The sequence below is a fragment of the Fringilla coelebs genome (genome assembly GCF_963513975.1).
Source record: "Fringilla coelebs genome assembly, chromosome: 12".
NCBI classification, from domain to species: domain Eukaryota; kingdom Metazoa; phylum Chordata; class Aves; order Passeriformes; family Fringillidae; genus Fringilla; species Fringilla coelebs.
The window spans coordinates 2,524,334-2,530,134 of NC_140038.1; positions in this window are offsets into that span (position 1 = coordinate 2,524,334).

The window sequence follows — 5,801 nt, forward strand, 5'->3', positions numbered from 1 at the left end:
GGAGATTTCCTTGGATGACTGAGGACTGTCAGGTGTGGATGAGCTGTCATCCTGTTGGAAGCAGTTAATAGCAATCCGCAGTTAAAAGGAGTTTTAACACCACCCATACCTCCCTCATGCACTAGGGAATTGCAGTGCCTGGTGCTCAAGGGTGTTGCTTAATGATTGTTCTTGCCAACTGTCACTAAATCTCCCAAATTTCTTTCTTGTGGATGTATGCAGCATGTTCCCTGCTGCCATCCCTCCCTGAGGAGATGGACTTCATGGCCCTCTGCAGCTGGGATGCACCAAACAGTGGTGCCCAGCATTCCACCCCCACACCAAAACTCCAAACCTCGACCCCCGCCCTCGATCCGTGTCACCTTCTTCCCTGCAGGTGTGAGAAAAGCCCCTAGTGGTACTTGCCTAATGAGGCTTTCTCCTGCAGTGAGCGAGGAAAGAAAGAAATTTGGCTCCCCAGGGCAGGTATGAGCACATGGCAGGTGACCACTGCCTTCCTGAGAAGGAAAACATTTGTTCCCAGAGCCCAGCAGTGCCTGAGCTTGCAAAAAATCCTGAGGTAAGAAAGCTGATCTGTGCCTCCCATCTCCCTTTCCAGCAGTGTTGAGGAAAGAAGGCAACAGATGCCATCCATTTAAAACAAGCATGTCAGTAACAACCACAGCCTGAACCAAACCAGATGTGATCTCTAGGGCTGTTAAGCCTGATACTGCACAGACTGCTCTGAGAGCTGGGCAGCGTAGCTTGAGGCTCCCCAGTTGCTTGTTGCACTTCCTGCAATGAAGACCTCAGGCTCACAACTCAGAGTTCAATTGATCTGCCATCAGCACAAAAGACTCCTTCCTGACATCTCTGGGAAAAGACTTTGCACTCACTTAGACTTTGTTGAGTAACTAGAAAAGGCAATTTTTCAAGCTCCCTAATGATACAAGAGGCCCAACAGTGCTGCAAACTGAAAATAGGTGCCTGGTTTCAGATTAGCAAAGGTTCACCATCCTATTCCTCTATTAGATGATACAATTGGAAGTCAGCATGTTTACTGAATTTCACTTTTGGTACTAATGAACTCTTCACAGCAAGGCTGTTCTCCCAAACACAGTTTCTGCAGTATCCTGTACACAAGCACTTCTCTCACATGTCAAAATCATATTGAACACCTTTCCTCCACCTGGAGAATAAAATGTACTGAGCTCAAGTAATAAATTTTGAAAAGCAGCTTCCATGATACCTGAACCTCTTCATATACCCAACCTTAGAACAGTTCATGTGCTAGCTCTAGATATTCACGAGACAGCATTATCATCTGATTTACTAAGAGTCTGCTGAATGCTAGGGAGGGACTTTTAGAGGGGTGATAGAGTTGTGTACTCCTGTTTAAATGGCAGCTCTTTTTTTTTTTTGTGTCAGCATTTCAGATGAAAATTTATGACAGCAACTTGAATTGCCAGCAGTGAATCAATTAGTAAACACCAGTCTGAGATAACAAATATTCCAGGCATGAGAAATCTAGGTAGTGCTATTTCTTCGTGGAACTTTAGCATGATTAAGGAACCTGACTTTTAGTGTTTTTCATGACATGGGCTCAGACAGCACAGACTTGTTGCCATACCCTTGTGTCAAGAAGAAATGCTTTTTCCTCTGAACTTATTTTGACAGAAGGGACAAAAAAGCAAAGCTTACATTCATATTCTTGAAGATAACATGGTGGCACTGAGGATACTGTATTCAAAAAAATTAATTTACAGAAACAAAGATTGTATCTCAGAACACTTGGTGTCAAACCTAAATATTCAGTCATGTTCTTACTGAAGTATCCTGTCTGCCATGTTCTCAGTTTACAGCTTACCTAATTCCTGTGGCTTTGCTGCTGTGGCAGAAGACACAGGAGAATGTGACCATTTGATTTTCTTCTTACAAAATGTGCAATCTGAATTTTACAAACCCTTTTTTTCAGTTTGTTACTGAAATGTGGCAATGTCAAAATACCTTTGTGATCTTTTTAATCAGCTGCCCCAACTTTGACTTTGCATAGATTACTGCGTGTCTTACCTGCTCTGTACCTTCACCTGTGGATTTTAGACTCAATCGGACTGACCTAAATTTCTTAAGTAAATATTCTAAAGAGATTTCCCAAATATTCTTTCTAAACCTCATGCATTCATTCAGTTGGAATAAAACGAGGCTGCTGAGTTATTTTTTCCATTGATAGGTAGTTATGAACAGTTTTACTCCCTTCCTCTAAAGATCTCTCACTGCCTCACAAGAACAGTGTAAGATTTAGTGCAGCTGAGCTTCAAGTACAGCAGTCATATGGAAGCCAGGATTAGAAGCGATTTTATTCAAAGGGCTGTACTTCAAATTCCTGAATCAACCTGCAGAGGAATGGATGCTGTGGGTGCTGTCTGGTTGTCACTGCTATTGCCTTTCATCTGTCTTTATAGGGAAAATGGAGGAAGACAAAAGAAGGGCACCACTAGAAATGTGTCTCGCACTGCAGTGGGTTCTCTCTGGCTTGCTGTGGTCTCTCCTGTGTGCCTGTGGAACACAGACCTGAGAGCAATATTTAGCTCAGCTTTTTCCACAGCGACACTGCTTCCTCTGTTTGAAGCCTAAAATATGGTGAACAGAAGTACTGAAATACTCTCTATGGAGTGACTGCCTTTCGCACAAGTAGCACAGTGTAATTCCCTCTACTCACACTCTCTTCTTCACTAAGACTCTGCTTAGCCTGCTTCTGTCAGCTCTAATTACAAACCAGCAATACTCATCCCCGCTTTCTTCTGGATAAGCTCTCCCTTGAATTTGACTTATTTCAGGATGTTGGATGCCAGCTGGGAAATGGAAAATACATTCTGGAAACTGCAAAACCATCTTTCTTCCTAGACAGTTACACATTTCCTTAAGGGACTTAATTCTAGAAGAATCACATAAAAAATAGTAAGCAGAACAGTGCAGTAGCTCAGGTGGTAATAAGCAAAAAGAAAATTTTCGGTATAAATTAAAAGCTAAACATTGTGTTAAAACCAAATATATATGCAATTTGCTTTCCAAGAATCTGTCTGGTAGGTATGAAGGGCACAAACCTCTAAAGATTTGGGGTTAAAGGATTTCACATGTGAGCAAGAAATACTCCATGCTCCCTAAAATTCCTTCCCCTGGATGTACCTGACACACCGAAGTCAGCCTTCAGCCAGCAAAGGGAGATAACCAGCAGCTGTTTATTCACTGGCATCCTGAGGACCGAGCCCTGTGAGACTGGGGTGTCTCAGGCAAAGGAAAACAACCGGTGAGTGATGGTGCAGCACATCCCTGGAGATGCTTCCTGTTGGAATTTGTCAAGAGACAGAGCTCCAGCATTTGTCTGCCAACACTTCATTTGCTTGTCACCACAGCTGCCAGCCCCAGCCCCAGACACTCCTGCCCAGTTCCCATGGAGCTCACACGTGGCCAGCATGAGGGGCAGCCTTGTGTGCTGGGGCGAGGGTCTGGGCTGGCTTCTGTCATGGGAAAGGACTGCACTGATCCAGCAAGAGCAAAACCCACCCCTGATATGTCACACATGAGTGATCTCTTCAAAGCCAGACAGCTTTGGGCACCCTGAACGTGCTTTACACAGCAGAATCTGGGGAGCCCCTCTAGACCCATCTCGGCCACATTCTCCACCACCTTTCCATCCATCCCATTCCCTCTTCCTGCAGTCTGTCAGAGATCGGTCAGGCACCATTGCAACCTGGAACAGGGAAAAAGTGGCCAGAATTAGGGTTGCTCATGCAGTTTTGAGCATAACTATTGCAGTCAGTGTGTCGAGTCCCTCTGTCACTATTCAGGAAGGCAATGGCAGTTTAGGTCAAAAGAGATGCAGGCATAAAGGAAAATGGATTGATTAGAGGCTGAGATGGAGACATCTTTTTGGTAATCTTCTTTTCTGCCTGAGCCTGGTGATGAGTTCTGGCTGCATTAGTGTCTAAACCCCAGGTATTAAAACCCCAGGTATTATCTATGTCTTACAGCCTGGAGAAATGACTATTGCTTGACTCGTTCACCACTGGGAGTGTGGCCACATGTACTGTTACTGCTGCACTAAAGATGAAGACGAAAATAAAATTCCACCATCCAGCAAAGAAAAAAGCCTCTTATTTAAGAGAAAGAAAAGAAGAAAGATACACAAAGGAAAAATCCTTGTGAAGGAATCTAGCATCAGAGCCTAAAAGCAAGAGCCGGGTCAGGCCCAGCTGTAGGGCAGAAGACTGAGCACACGCCTTTCTGCCCTCAGCATGGGCTGTGGGGATGTTCCTGCCCTGCACTAGGACACAGCTCATGGAGACTTCTAATGGTGTGCCCAGGGACAGGGGTGCTAGCACGTGTTTATTTCCTTAAGGATGACCCTTTGCCTTCGGAGCGGGGGAGGCCAGAGCGCCATGAGCTGTGCCGAGCTGTGCCGTGTTCCGGGCGCTGCTGCTGGGCCTGCAGGGCTCTGCGGGGCGCTGCCCTCAGCCTGGCTGCCGTGCCCTCAGTGCCGGCTGCCCACAGCCCGGCTGCCGTGCCCTCAGTGCCCGCTGCCCACAGCCCGGCTGCCCTGCCCTCAGTGCCCGCTGCCCACAGCCCCGGCTGCCCTGCCCTCAGTGCCCGCTGCCCTCAGTGCCTGCTACCCACAGCCCCGGCTGCCCTGCCCTCAGTGCCCACTGCCCACAGCCCGGCTGCCGTGCCCTCAGTGCCCGCTGCCCAGAGCCCCGGCTGCCGTGTCCTCAGTGCCGGCTGCCCTCAGTGCCCGCTGCCCTCAGTGCCCGCTGCCCAGAGCCCCGGCTGCCATGCCCTCAGTGCCCGCTGCGGACAGCCCCGGCTGCCTTGCCCTCAGTGCCCGCTGCCCTCAGTGCCGGCTGCCCACATCCCGGCTGCCCTGCCCTCAGTGCCCGCTGCCCACAGCCCCGGCTGCCCTGCCCTCAGTGCCCGTTGCGGACAGCGCCGGAGCTGCTGGAGCAGCTGCTGAGGGGCCACGGGGGCTGGAGCAGCTCCCCTGTGGAGCCGGGCTGGGAAAGCCGCGGCCGTGGAGCCTGGGAAAGAGAAGGTTGTGAGGGAGCTCGCAACGCGTTCCAGTACCTGAAAGGGCCCTACAGGGAAGGTGGGCAGGAGCTATGGTGATGGGAGAAGGGGGAATGGGTACAAATTGAAAGGGGGAAATTTAGATGAGATATTAGGAAGACATTCTTTACTGTGAGGGTGGTGAGGCACTGGAACAGGCTGTCCAGGGACGCTGTGTATGCCTCATCCCTGAAAGCGTTCAACGTCAGGTCGGATGGAGCTTAAAATGGCAGCGTATGATCTTTAGGACCCATTGCACCCCCCATCCTCGCACGCTGCGCTGCGGAGCCCCTGCGCTGCGGGGCCGCGCCCGGGGAAGGGTCGGGCCCGGCCCCGGGGGCACCGCCCGGGACCGCGCCACGCCAGCAGGCGGCGCCACCGCGCGGGCCTGCGGCCCCGCCCCTGTGCGGCCCCGCCCCCCGCATGGCCCCGCCCCAACAGCTCCGTCCCACCATGGCCCCGCCCCCAGCACGGCCTCGCCCTCAGGGTGGCCACGCCCAATCATGGTCCCGCCCCCGGCGCGTCCCGACCGGCAGCTCCGCCCGCGCCCTCGTCATTGCTATCGCGAGATCAGGGGCTGCCCGCTCCTGGCTACTTCCGCCCTCTCCGCGAACCCTCGCGCGATCTCGTGCCCTTTCCTCCTGGGCAGGGTGCTCGTAGTCTCGCGAGACCGGGGCGTGCTGCGACTGCGGGGCGGGGCGCGGGGCGCAGTCTCGCGAGAG